The sequence below is a fragment of the Haematobia irritans genome, chromosome 1 (assembly GCF_050003625.1).
Source record: "Haematobia irritans isolate KBUSLIRL chromosome 1, ASM5000362v1, whole genome shotgun sequence".
In the NCBI taxonomy this organism is placed as follows: domain Eukaryota; kingdom Metazoa; phylum Arthropoda; class Insecta; order Diptera; family Muscidae; genus Haematobia; species Haematobia irritans.
Window position 1 is genome coordinate 268481302 of NC_134397.1, and position 15725 is coordinate 268497026.

Genomic DNA, 15725 nt, shown 5'->3' on the forward strand with positions numbered 1-15725 from the left:
TTTATATACACCACGGACTTCAATGCATACTTGCATTTCTCTTGCTTATATTTCGTAAGAACCGTTAGAAATCATAAAAGTGAACTGAAAGTTAATAGATATGATGTCTTTAACGACTATTTTTTACCCTACATGTCCAGTACATCGACTTCGATTTTTTTATTTTTGTCGTATGAGTGCATCCACTGTGCAACGCCCAGAAGGAGACGAGATAGACACATGGTGTCTTTGGCAAAAATGGTCAGGGTGGGCTCCTGAGTCAATATAGCCATGTCCGTCTGTCCGTGAACAAATTTTTGTAATCAAAGTCAAGGTCGCAGTTTTAGTCCAATCGACTTCAAATTTGGCACAAGTATGTGTTTTGGCTCAGAATAGAACCCTATTGATTTTGGAAGAAATCGGTTCAGATTTAGATATAGCTCCCATATATATATTTCGCCAGAGTTTTACCCTAATTTGCTTAAAATTTTGCACAAGAAGAACAATTATTACTATAGTCAAGTGTGCCAAATTTTATTGAAATCGGTTCAGATTTAGATATAGCTCCCATATATATCTTTCGCCCGATATGCACTTATATGGCCCCAGAAGCCAGAGTTTTGGCCCAATTTGGTTGAAATTTTGCACTAGGAGTACAATTAGTAGTGTAGTCAAGTGTGTCAAATTTTAATCGGTTCAGATTTAGATATAGCTCCCATATATATCGTTCGCCCGATTTACACTCATATGACCACAGAGGCCAATCTTTTACTCCGACTTAATTGAAATTTTGCACAGGGAGTAGAATTAGCATTGTAGCTATACGTGCCAAATTTTATTGAAATCGGTTCAGATTTAGATATAGCTCCCATATATATCGTTCGCCCGATTTACACTCATATGACCACAGTGGCCAATCTTTTACTCCGATTTAATTGAAAGTTTGCACAGGGAGTAGAATTGGCATTGTAGCTATGCGTGCCAAATTTGGTTGAAATCGGTGCAGATTTAGATATATCGCCCATATATAGCTTTCGCCCGATTTACACTCATATGAGAGTTACTTCCGATTTTATTCACGAGAGTTACTTCCGATTTTATTCACGACACACGTGATTCACGAGTACAATTAGTAGTGTAGTCAAGTGTGCCAAATTTTATAGACATCGGTTCAGATTTAGATATAGCTCCCATATATATCGTTCGCCCGATTTACACTCATATGACCACAGTGGCCAATCTTTTACTCCGATTTAATTGAAATTTTGCACAGGGAGTAGAATTGGCATTGTAGCTGCGCGTGCCAAATTTGTTTGAAATCGGTTCAGATTTAGATATAGCTCCCATATATAGCTTTCGCCCGATTTACACTCATATGACCACAGAGGCCAATTTTTTGTTCCGATTTAGTTGAACTTTGCATAGGGAGTCGAATTAGCATTGTAGCTATGCGTGCCAAATTTGGTTGAAATCGGTGCAGATTTAGATATATCTCCCATATATAGCTTTCGCCCGATTTACACTCATATGAGAGTTACTTCCGATTTTATTCACGAGAGTTACTTCCGATTTTATTCACGACTCACGTGATTCACGCGTGTCACGACAATTTCGTGTCACGCGCACACCTCTATTAGAGACCATATACTAACACCACGTTCCACCTTTGAACCGGCTCGGATGAATTTTGCTCCTCCAAGAGGCTCCGGAGGTCAAATCTGGAGAACGGTTTATATGGGGGCTATATATAATTATGGACCGATGTGGACCAATTTTTGCACAGTTGTTAGAGACCATATACCAACACCATGTACCAAATTTCAGCAGGATCGGATGAAATTTGCTTCTCTTTGAGGCTCCGCAAGCCAAATCTAGGGATCGGTTTATATGGGGGCTATATATAATTATGAACCGATATGGACCAATTCTAGCACGGTTGTTAGAGAGCATATACTAACACCATGTACCAAATTTCAGCAGGATCGGATGAAATTTGCTTCTCTTTGAGGCTCCGAAAGCCAAATCTGGGGATCGCTTTATATGGGGGCTATATATAATTATGGACCGATGTGGACCAATTTTTGCACGGTTATTAGAGACCCATATACCAACACCATGTACCAAATTTCAGCCGGGTCAGATGAAATTTGCTTCTCTTTGCGGCTCCGCAAGCTAAATCTGAGGGTCCGTTTATATGGGGGCTATACGTAAAAGTGGACCGATGTGGCCCATTTACAATACCGTCCGACCTACATAAATAACAACTGCTTGTGCTAAGTTTCAAGTCGATAGCTTGTTTCGTTCGGAAGTTAGCGTGATTTCAACAGATGGCTTAGATCGATTCAGAATTTCACCACGACCCAGAATATATATACTTTATTGGGTCTTAAAGCAATTACAAACGGAATGACAAAGTTAATATACCCCCCCTCCTATGGTGGAGGGTATAAAAAGGTGCTAGGTTAGGTTAGGTTAGGTTATGTGGCAGCCCGATGTATCAGGCTCACTTATGGTGTTTTCTTTTCTGAAAAAACTGCTTTGCCTTCATTTTGTCTGTACAGAATGCGCATTTTTAAAATGTTACCAGAAACCTAAAAAAATGCTATCATTTCAGCGGGCAGAAAAGAATTCAAAGAAGGAAACAGGGCGTGCTGCGATTCTCGTTTGTTGGCAGTGCTGAAAATTCCCGTAATTTGCCTCTATGCGTGGCGCTATTTTCACAACAGAATTCGAAGCCTTTTCGCACTTTTGCCTGTTTTTTTAGAAAAGAACCTAAAGAGTACATTTTCCGGGCAAAATGCAAAAAAAGTGTGCATTTTTTACAAGAAAAGAAGACGCCATTAGACTATTCAGTCCATTGTGATACCACAGTGGTAAACTTCTTTCTTATCACTGAGTGCTGCCCGATTCCATGTTAAGCTCAATGACAAGGGACCTCCTTTTTATAGCCGAGTCCGAACGGCGTTCCGCATTCCAGTGAAACCATTTAGAGAAGCTTTGAAACCCTCAGAAATGTCACCAGCATTACTGAGGTGGGCTAATCCACCGCTGAAAAACTTTTTGGTGTTCGGTCGTAGCAGGAATCGAACCAACGACCTTGTGTATGCAAGGCGGGCATGCTAACCATTGCACCACGGTGGCCCCAAAAAAGGTGCTAAGAACTAAAAAACCTCGTGGAAGTGAGAAAGATGTGTGGGAATATGCAATTAGCCAGAAAAGATTGAGTTAGTCTTTACGAAATTGTTTTTACATCCTGGAAAAGAATAAATGTTTATCACAAAAAGTATATACTTTTCTTCCAAATAAACTTCCTTACAGCGAAAAGCAAATAAGAAACGAAATTTGTTGAATTCTGAATATTTTATTCGGAGACAATCGACTTTCGACTTCTGCATAAGATGAATTTTCTAATCTTTCTTTTTTCACATTTTGATAAAGTCCACAATAACTAATTTGTATTGTCCTAACCTATGTTAATAAAAAAAATTTTATTCTTCAGAAATTTTCCATTTCCAACATTCTACAATATGAAATTTCGATAAATCTTCATAAAACTGACATTAAGTGCATACAATGTCTTTCAAACAAATAAATTAACTTCATTTCATTCACTTGTAAAATTCATACACCACAATAGGCATAAAGAGGTGCAAAAGAAGGAGTAGCCCATTGAAGTGTTATTTCAGCAACCAAACAAGGACAAAAACAAAACTGAACAAAAGTCATTATAAAAATTTAAAAGGCAAAACAGAAAAATGTCACGTAAATTAGAATGGAAAATAGTTTTGTGCAAGGGGAGATAGCACAGAGCCAACCAGAAATCTAAGAGAAAAACAATTAGGCACCATACAAATCTAACCTGTATCTGGTAGAATAATGTCCTTTGTAATCTTTTTGTAGGACTACAACAATTAGGTGTAATTGTTGTAGGTGTTTTGCACAGTTTGCGAGGAGAAAAATAGAATAGGACAGACACTAATGACCTGCCTTATAACCCGCCACATCAATAAGTCGTTCAAACTGCCAAATCATGTCACATTTGCGCTTTGTTGCCAAATAATGCAGATTCCTAGCAACAAAGGACGATTTTGAGGTGACAAAAACAGCCATAAAGAAACCCACACATACGCACAAGTAACCTGGTAGTTTGGTAGGCCATTAATGCTTGGGATAATTTTCAAATTGCAGCCATGTTACAAGTACTATGTAAGGATTCGCCTTATTTTTAGTTGAGATTTTGACCTTTTCATTTAACACGAAGCAATCGCCAGGACTTCGATTGCTGAAGTGCACGTTTTTGGCTATTGGACCAAAACAAATGGCTATGCAATTGTTAGTGGTCATTCATGGAATTCACCTGAATTAGGATTTTTGGCCAACCTGTCCCTTGTTCACATAGACTTTATGGATGAGAACTTTGTCCGTCTTGGTATTTTCGAATATTTTTCTTATTTTCATTTTGTTTTTTGGTGACGTTTGAAAAACGTGATATATTTCGGATTATTTTATAAATGTTGGGAAATTTGGTAAAAATAATCTAACCTGTTGTGTGTATTTCTTTTCTCTTGTGTGTTACAAATTGAAAGAAGTCTAATTTTCTAAAGACGTTCGGTACGGCTGCCAAAATTAAAAAATAACATAAAGGCCTTCTTGACATCTTTACAAATTTTTGCTAGATTTGTGTTGTTTTTTTTTTTAAGATTTTGTTCGCACAATAGTTGAGCCCTCTTGAAGAGTTGCTATTATTTGGTAAAAAAAAAGTGAGAGTTGTTGAAAAATTTAGAGGCTGGTCACTGTTGTTCAAGAAATTTTGGATTTTTTGGTTTATTTTTCCCACGGATTATAAGACCAATGTCGATATATGAAACTCAAGCATCTGTTAAAGAAATTCCACAATTCTGTTGGTTACTCAAAAAAGCAAAATAAACAAAAAATTTAACAATGAATTATGCGATAAAGTCAAACTAAATGAAATTTATATTCAGTCTAAGATATGAGGAAAGAAATTTTTTTCATATAAATTTTTTAATGTTTTTCGGGAATTAGGTTAGGTTAGGTGGCAGCCCGATGTATCACGCTCACTTAGACTATTAGTCCATTGTGATACCTTACTGGTGAACTTCTTTCTTATCACTGAGTGCTGCCCGATTTCATGTTAAGCTCAATGACAAGTGACCTCCTTTTTATAGCCGAGTCCGAACGGCGTTCCACATTGCAGTGGAACCACTTAAACACAAAAAAATTTTTTTCTGATTCTATCACGAAATTAATTGATCCAATTAATTTTTAATTGAAATGTCCTCAATCACAAAAATGATAGTATCAATTAAAAAATTAATTGAAGGCCAATTAAAAAGTTAATTGATCCAATTAAAAAATTAATTGATATTATTTTTGTGATTGATTTTTGTTTCAATTGAAAAATTTGTTGAATCAATTAAATTTTTGATTGAATATTTTTTAAAACTCAATTAAAATTTTAATTGGAAAATTTTTCGTGAATTTTTTTTTGTGTGTAGAGAAGCTTTGAAACCCTCAGAAATATCACCAGCATTACTGAGTTGGGATAATCCACCGCTGAAAAACTTTTTGGTGTTCGGTCGAAGCAGGAATCGAACCCACGGCCTTGTGTATGCAAGGCGGGCATGCTAACCATTGCACCACGGTGGAATTAGATGGATTTTTTGATTTATTTTTTTGGTGATCATGAATTAAACACCTCTTCGGTCTAGGACTCATCTTCTCCCTTCACTGGGAGGATTTTCCAAAAAAAAAGTTTGAATCCCTCATGTGATCTGGAAATATGACAAATTTGGTTTTTTATACCCTGCGACACACTGTGGAACAGGGTATTATAAGTTAGTGCGTATGTTTGTAACACCCAGAAGGAGACGAGATATATACATGGTGTCTTTGGCACTAATGCTCAGGGTGGGTCCCTGAGTCCGTCTGTCCGTCCGTCTGTCTGTGAACACATTTTTGTGATCAAAGCTAGGTCGCAAATTTAAGTCCAATCGCCTTCAAATTTGGCACATGTTCCTAATTTGGGTCAGAATAAAACCCTATTGATTTTGGAAGAAATCGGTTCAGATTTAGATATAGCTCCCATATATTTATTTCGCTCGATGTGCACTAATATGGACCCAGCAGCCAGAGTTTTATACCGATTTTCTTGAAATTTTGTACAAACATAACATTTAGTCGTATAGTCAAGTGTGCAAAATTTGATTGAAATCGGTTCAGATTTAGATATAGCTCCTGTGGCGACGAACCTGCACCACACAATTTTTTAATTCGAATTCGTCACGTATGTTTGTAATAGAATTATAATTTCTTCTTGTCAATTTTTGATAGATTACATTTTATTCCACTCTTAAACTCAAATAAAGAAGTTGATATTTTCAACATCCAAAACGCGAACATCACAAATTGGTGACCCCGACGTAGAACATGTTTCGTACACCAGACCGGATCATTCGACAACAAGCAATAAATATCGAAAACCAACATCAAACTTCCACAAATTCATCCCCAAATCACTCAATCATCAATATGGAAACTCAATACCAGCAGCAATCAGATTCGCAAACAGCAAGGCTCCAACAGCAACCCCCAATTTCTCGGGAACATCACGAGGTAAATGCCACTGCTCTCCATAAACTTCCTCCGTTTTGGGCTCATAATCCACAGCTCTGGTTTGCCCAAATTGAATCAGTTTTTGCTTTGACTGGCATTACACGCGATGAAACAAAGTTCCAACACCTAATTGCAAATATGGATCCAACAATCTGTGAGTATATTTCCAACATCATTTTTAATCCCCCCGCGGACAAGTCTCAATATATGGCAACTAAAGAGATGTTAATAAAAAGGTTTGGAAAATCAGACTTTGCCAAGCTACGCGAGCTTCTTGGTGGTATAAAAATGGGAGACGACAAACCATCCCAGTTTATGCACAGATTAAAAAATCTTGCATCCAGTCATCTAAGTACTGAAGCTCTTAAATCTATATTCATCGATGAAATGCCAGATCAAATTCGCGCTGTTCTATGTAGCTGGCCCCAGAAGCCAGATTGTTGGCCGAATTTGGTTGAAATTTTGCACTAGGAGTACAATTAGTAGTATAGTCAAGTGTGCAAAATTTGATTGAAATCGGTTCAGATTTAGATATAGATCCCTGTTGAAGCGAGTACAACAAGCTACTATTGGTGAACTTCCCTAATGACGTTTATGATTGGTGCTCACGAAGAGCAAACACAGATTCGATCCAAATCTCTTAAATTTATGTTATTATTTTGTTTTACACCAATTTTATATTATTCATTTGTACATTCTACATGAAGTATGATTTTGTAATTATGTATTTATTTTATTTTACATTCATATTCATTCTCCCATTATATAGCAACCCTTTCATTTCTAACGGATTTAAATATTGAATTTTGTCAGTGAAATGGTTAGTTAAGTTTGAGCAGTTGAAGTAAACGGATCAAGTTGACTCTTCAATAAATTTAACTCAACAATAAGGTGGTGTGTTTTTTATTTCGTAAGGCACTAGGATTCGCGCTCCATTTTGAAAGACACTTGGAGTTCTTAGCCCCACGAGAGCTTCAACCAGAAGCACGAGTCAGCATTGCTGTGTTCGAGGCTCTTCAACCCCCACCAATTGCACTATCGAAACAAACGCTTTAGTGCAATTTAACACACCCATATATATCTTTCGCCCGATATGGACTACTATGGTACTAAAAGCCAGAGTTTTGGCCCAATTTGGTTGAAATTTTGCACAGGGAGTAGATTTAGCATTGTAGCTATGCGTGCCAAATTTGGTTGAAATCGATTCAGATTTAGATATAGCTCCCATATATATCTTTCGCCCGATATGCACTTATATGGACCCAGAAACCAGAGTTTTATCCCTATTAGCTTTAAATTTTGCACAAGGAGTTTTGCATCTAAATCTGGAGCTATATCTAAATCTGAACCAATTTCAACCAAATTTGCCACGCATGGCTACAATGCCAATCCTACTCCCTGTGCAAAATTTCAACTAAATCGGAGCAAAAAATTTGCCTCTGTGGTCATATGAGTGTAAATCGGCCGAAAGCTATATATTGGAGCTATATCTAAATCTGAACCGCTTTCAACCAAATTGGGCACGCATAGCTACAATGCTAATTCTACTCCCTGTCCAAATTTCAACCAAATTGGGGTAAAACTCTGGCTTCTGGGACCGTATTAGTCCATACCGGGCGAAAGATATATATGGATCTATATCTAAATCTGAACCGATTTCAATAAAATTTGGCACACTTGACTATAGTACTAATTGTTCTTCTTGTGCAAAATTTTAAGCAAATTAGTGTAAAACTCTGGCTTCTGGGGCCATGTAAGTCCATATCGGGCGAAATATATATATGGGATCTATATCTAAATCTGAACCGATTTCTTCCAAAATCTTCGATTACAAAAATGTGTTCACGGACAGACGGACATCGCTATATCGACTCAAGAGCCCATCCTGAGCATTTTTGCCAAAGACACCATGTGCCTATCTCGTCTCCTTCTGGGTTCCACAGTGTGGCGCAGGGTATACAAATTGTGTGTTTGACTGACCACCGATTAAAGTTTCAAAACATCGACTTTCGAGGCGATGGTTAACTTTTTTCTCACTCTGGAGGACAAACACAACCATGGAACCATTTCAGAACTGTGTTCACGCTGTTTAAATAACGGAGTTTCTGCATCGTTTCGTGGCAAACACTAGAGAGGAAAAAGAACAGTCTAAGCAGTAGATTCCACTGTCAAATTTGCTCCTAACTGGCGAAAACGTTACCTTTTTGCATTATGAAGATGTGATCCGCATCTAGTTCTTACAGAAGATTAAAACAATCATAAGGCTGTCAATGCTTTGAAAGATAAACGATCACAAGTGCCTAAAAAAAGTGATGATGACGCGCCTTGCGACTGTAATGTTGGGTACCCCGTTTATTCATTTATCCTACTTCCTCCTGCCAAAATAGCAGGCATTCCAAAACAGTCAGTGTGAGCGGAACCACGTTTGTGCACTTCGGATAAAAATTTCAACCGTAAGTCAATTTCAGAGCAATCTATGATGCTGTTTAAGCACAATCCATATGCGTGCTCTTCTACCATAACGCATCTCGAGTTCAAATTGGTCGAATTGCGCTACGACTGGTACCCTTTCCACACTCTTTGTAAGAAGTTCAGACCTTTCTTGATTTACTTCACGGATTAACTGATCACAGAAGACCATTTTTTCCAAACTAATTTAATATCATTTTTTAACAAAAAAATTTTGACAAATTTGTATTTCTATTCAAAATTTGTGTGTCTATTTCTATAGAAAATTTATTTCTAAAGAAATTTTTTTCAAAATTTTATTTCTATAAAAAATTTTGTCAAAATTTTATTTCTATATAAAATTCTGTCAAAATTTTATTTCTATAGAAAATTTTGTCAAAATTTTATTTCTATAGAAAAAGTTATCAAAATTTTATTTCTATAGAAAAAGTTGTAAAATTGTATTTCTTTAGAAAACTTTGTTAAAATTTTAGTCCATTAGAAAATTTTGATCAAATTTTATTTCTATAGAAAATTTGTCAAACTTTTATTGGTGTAGAAAGTTATCGCAAAATTTTGTTTCTATATAAAATTTTCTATATACAATTTTCTTCCTATACAAAATGTTTGCATAATTTTGTATCTATATATTTTTTTTTAATGTTTATTTCTGTACAAAATTTTATTTCTATAGAAATTTTTGTAAAAATTTAATTTATTTTTAATAAAATTACCGATTGGACGAAAATGAACCAAAATCAACAAAATTCCTTTTGGTCCGGCCATGGGACCAAATTTAAAAATGAATACTTTTTTGGACCAATTTCGGTCCGATTGAACCAAAATGGCAACCTTGATGGTAGTCATCAAACATTTGTTTATGGAGTTTAGACATAATTGCTCTTCTTTTTTTTTGACGATCCACGGCCAGGTGGCGAAAACAACTACCACGAAATAGAAAGTGATAAAAATTGTGTGTTTGACTGACCACCGATTAAAGTTTCAAAACATCGACTTTCGAGGCGATGGTTAACTTTTTTCTCAATCTGGAGGACAAACACAACCATGGAACCATTTCAGAACTGTGCATCGTTTCGTGGCAAACACCAGAGAGAAACAAGTACATACGGCCGCAAGTTCGGCCAGGCCGAATCTTATGTACCCACCACCATGGATTGCGTAGAAACTTCTACGAAAGACTGTGATTTAGTCCATACATGGTATATATTAGACAAAAAAGTTATGTATAGTTAAGTCTACAAATAATTACGAATCGATATGGACTTTTTGTACGTAGAGAGCCAGAATTGAAATATGGGGGTCGCTTATATGGGGGCTGTATACAATTATGAACTTGATATGGACCAATTTTTGTGTGATTGGGGATCGATTTATCTGAGGGCCATATATAACTATAGACCGATATGGACCTAGTTAGGCATGGTTGTTAACGACCATATACTAGCACAATGTACCAAATTTCAACTCACTCGGATGAAATTTGCTCCTCCAAGAGGTTCCAAAACCAAATCTCGGGATAGGTTTATATGGGGCTATGTACGATTATGGACTGATATGGACCACTTTTGGCATGGTTGTTAAATATATACTACCACTACGTACCAAATTTCAAGCAGATCGGATGAATTTTGCTTCTCCAAAAGGCACCGGAGGTCAAATCTGGGGATCGGTTTATATGGGAGCTATATATAATTATGGACTGATAGGAACCAATTCCTGCATGGTTGTTGGATACCATATACTAACATCACGTACCAAATTTCAACCGAATGGCAAGAATTTTGCTCTTCCAAGGGGCTCTGGAGGTCAAATCTGGGGATCGGTTTATATGGGGCCTATATATAATTATGGACCGATATCGACCAATTTTTGCATGGGAGTTTGAGGCCATATATTAACACCACATACCAAATTTCAACTGAATCAGATGAATTTTGGTCTTCCAAGAGGTTCCGGAGGTCAAATCTGGTGATCGGTTTATATGGGGGCTATATATAATTATGAACCGATGTGGACCAATTTTTGCATGGTTGTTATAGACCATATACTAACATCACGTACCAAATTTCAGCCGGATCGGATGAAATTTGCTTCTCTTAGCGGCCTCGCAAGCCAAATCGGGGGATCGGTTTATATGGGGGCTATATATAATTATGGACCGATGTCGACCAATTTTTGCATGGTTGTTAGAGACCATATACTAACACCATGTACCAAATTTCAGCCAGATCGAATGAAATTTGCTTCTCTTAGAGGCCTCGCAAGCCAAATCGGGGGGCCGGTTTATATGGGGGCTATATATAATTATGGACCGATGTGGACCAATTTTTGCATGGTTGTTAGAGACCATATATTGACACCATGTACCAAATTTCAGCCGGATCGGATGAAATTTGCTTCTCTTAGAGGTCTCGCAAGCCAAATTTTGGAGTCCGTTTATATGGGGGCTATACGTAAAAGTGGACCGATATGGCCCATTTGCAATACCATCCGACCTACATCAATAACAACTACTTGTGCCAAGTTTCAAGTCGATAGCTTGTTTCGTTCGGAAGTTAGCGTGATTTCAACAGACGGACGGACGGACGGACATGCTCAGATCGACTCAGAATTTCACCACGACCCAGAATATATATACTTTATGGGGTCTTAGAGCAATATTTCGATGTGTTACAAACGGAATGACAAAGTTAATATACCCCCCATCCTATGGTGGTGGGTATAAAAAGAACAGTCGAAGCAGTAGATTCCACTGTCAAATTTGCTCCTAAACTGGCGAAAACGTTACTTTTTTATACCCTGCACCACACTGTGGAACAGGGTATTATAAGTTAGTGCATATGTTTGCAACACCCAGAAGGAGACGAAATAGACGAAATGTCCGTCTGTCCGTGAACACATTTTTGTAATCAAAGTCTAGGTCGCAGTTTTAGTCCAATCGACCTCAGATTTGGCACAAGTATGTGTTTTGGCTCAGAATAGCTACCTATTGATTTTGGAAAGAAAACGGTTCAGATTTAGTTATAGCTCCCATATATATCTTTCGGCCGATATGGACTAATACGGTCCAGAGTTTTACCCCAATTTGGTTGAAATTTTCCACTAGGAGTACAATTAGTAGTGTAGTCAAGTGTGCCAAATTTTACTGAAATCGGTTCAGATTTAGATATAGCTCCCATATATATCGTTCGCCCGATTTACACTCATATGACCACAGTGGCCAATGTTTTACTCCGATTTAATTGAAATTTTCAGATTTAAATGTTTCCCACATTTTTTTACTAAAATTGTGTTCCACCCTAGTGCATTAGCCAACTTAAATTTTGAGTCTATAGATTTTGTAAAAGTCTTTCAAATTCTGTCCAAATCGAGTGATATTCAAATGTATGTATTTGGGACAAACCTTTTTATATAGCACCCAACACATTTGACGGATGTGATATGGTATCGAAAATTTAGATCTACAAAGTGGTGCAGGGTATAATATAGTCGGCCCCGCTCGACTTTAGACTTTCCTTACTTGTTTCCCAATGAATTTTCGTTAAAATTGATTTAAGCTAACATCAAATTTGTTAAAATATGGATGTGCTGATAGAAGCGCAATTTCGTTGCACTAGGGTAGGCGGGTGCTTCCTCCTTCGCTTACCAAGTTGCACTTCTGGAAGCAAGAGCTTTGTGTTTTTTTTATTACGACTTCTTACGAACGAACGATTTTGTGCGAAGACATATTAGTAAAAATAAATCAGTTGATGTATTGGGCTTGAAGGATAAAGACGTATTTTGCGTACGACATTTTGTTTTCTCTTGTTTTGTGTATAGATGAATTTAATTCAACATAAAAATAACTCTTGCGGCCAGCAACGCGGACCAGTATAATTATAAAAAGGGAAGACTGTTACATTTAATAATTTTTAAAGGCAGTATATTCCCGCCATCTGGTAGTACTTTAGCGCTAATAGTTCCAATATTCGAAATTATTATGTGCATCATTATATGCAAAGTTGCAATTGTTTCTTCATATAAATATACTGCTTCTGAAAGCGCTGAATTTCATACAAAGAAGAAGCGCATGTAAGTCGGACATTTCCTTATAAATTCAGCAGTGAATTCTTCGCAGAGGTAAGCGCTGACTGACTTTGACTCCCCTTACAAAGCTGCCACCGTGGTGCAATGGTTAGCATGCCCGCCTTGCATACACAAGGTCGTGGGTTCGATTCCTGCTACGACCGAACATCAAAAAGTTTTTCAGCGGTGGATTATCCCACCTCAGTAATGCTGGTGACATTTCTGAGGGTTTCAAAGCTTCTCTAAGTGGTTTCACTGGAATGTGGAACGCCGTTCGGACTCGGCTATAAAAAGGAGGTCCCTTGTCATTGAGCTTAACATGGAATCGGGCAGCACTCAGTGATAAGAGAGAAGTTCACCACTGTGGTATCACAATGGACTGAATAGTCTAAGTGAGCCTGATACATCGGGCTGCCATATAACCTAACCTAACCTACAAAGCTGCTGAAAATTCAGCAAGTTTTTTGCTTGGATCTGTTGTGTTGTCAGTGTATCGGAATATTCTGGAATTATATACGATTTAAAAAAATCGAAGAAAAGATCTTTTCCATTATGAGGTCCGTTCCCTTTCTATGAACTGTTGGAAAACCGCTAATGCTTTTATCTTGGGAAATCTTAAACTGGAGCCCAACTATTACGAACAAAAGAAAAATACGCATTTTAAAGAAAATGTCCGATAATGGAAATTATACCATGTTTTGTTCCTCGTTTTATCCCAAGTCCTATTCATTTCAGGATCTATACCCAAAGTGTAAAGTCAGCTACTTACAACACAAAAGACTTTTTCCTCAAACAAAAGCTGTGCAGCCGGAGAAAAAAACAAAATGAAATAAATGTTAAAACATAAATATTCCATCTTAATTACATGAAAACATTACATAACGAACAATTGAACACGGATATCCCAAGAAAGGAACATGCGAACATTTTCATTAACTCGGGATGATAGCCACTGTTTAGTGAATAAGAAGAATGGTAAGACGTTAAAGGGTCGAGCGAATGAACTACCATTCTTACAATGCCACGAAAACAGAGCAAAATTCAAATACACAAATCTGAACTTTGAACCCGCAACTCAAAATGGGACATAATAATGTAACAACAACAACGAAAAAAACCAGGAGGACAATCTTAGTTACACATTGTAATGACTAGAATGGAATAAAAAAGGACAAAATTTTTAGAAGAAACTTTCTTTTAAATTTGACAGAAATTTATGTTGTCAAACATTCACGGACATTATGCAGGACAATGACCAAAGTCCTTTTGACTGACTGTAAGAAAGCCCTCTGGGACTGATCGACTACAGTGTACAAAGTAAAGGGGAGGGAAACTTGTTGTTTTTGTGTCCTGTTTACTGATCTTTTGAATGACCAGTGGACATAGTTTGAGGACATTTTCTTAAGGTTTGACAAATGTCAAAATTTCGTGTTGCATCAAATTGATGGCGGCTGATTGTGAAGAAAGGATAATATCCCCGAAATGTTCGTTATATCCTAACTTTGTGGTTATGTTTGGTGGTGGTGATAGCGGCGTTAAGACAGAAAGACTTACATGCGCCATGGTGGTCAAACGAAGTTTCACGCAGATTTTGTATCTTTCTATAAATTAAGTTAAATGAATTTTGTACACTGAGAAGAAATAAAAACGAACTAAGAAATTAAAAAAAAAAACATATTGATTGAATTTTCTGTACAAGAAACATTTAGAAAAAATTTCTTATAAAAATAAAATTTTTACAACATTTTTTATACCAATTTTGGGAAAATTTTCTTTACTATATCAAATTTTTTTATACAAACTATAAATTTGGAGAAATATTTTATGTATATTAAAATTTTTGCCAATTTTTCTATACCAAATTCAATTTTGACGAAATTTTCTATACACAATAAAATTTCGGCAAAATTTTCTATACAAAAAGAAAATTGGAAAAAATTTTTACATAATATAAGATTTTGACAAAAATTTTATAGAAATAAAATTTTGACAAAATCTCTATACCAATTTTAGGAAATTTTAGCGAACTTTTTTATACAAAAATTCGAAGAAATTTTTTAACGACAACTAAAATTTTTGCCAAATTTTCTATACCAAATAAAATTTCGTTGAAATTTTCTATACCTAATAAAATTTCGACACAATTTTCTATACAAAATACAATTTTGGAAAAACTTTCTACACAACATAAAATTTTGACAAAATTGTCAAAATGAAATTTTGACAATTATTTCGTAACAAGTAAAATTTCGACAAAATGTTCTACATCAACTAAATTTTTGACATTTTCTATACAAAATAAAATGTTGGCAAATTTTTCTACACATAATAAAATGTTGACAAAATTGTTAAAGCAAAATAAAATCTTGGCAAATGTTTTTTACAAAATAAAATTTCGACCAAATTTTTTATACCAAATAATACTTCGACGACCTCTTCTCTGCAAAACAAAATTTTCTATACCTACTAAAATTTGCTTTACAAAATAAAATTTTGGCAAATTTTTCTTTACAAAATAAAATTGCGGCGAAATTTTCCATACCAAAAAAAAAAATGAAATTTTTTATACAAAGAAA

At 36.1% G+C, this 15725-nt stretch overlaps 1 protein-coding gene across 1 annotated transcript in view; it reads right to left on the bottom strand.

The window, feature by feature from the left end:
• stg (string) overlaps positions 1-15725 on the bottom strand; it is a 704947-nt gene that overhangs the window by 316263 nt on the left and 372959 nt on the right. The gene's annotated exons all lie outside the window — the stretch shown is intronic.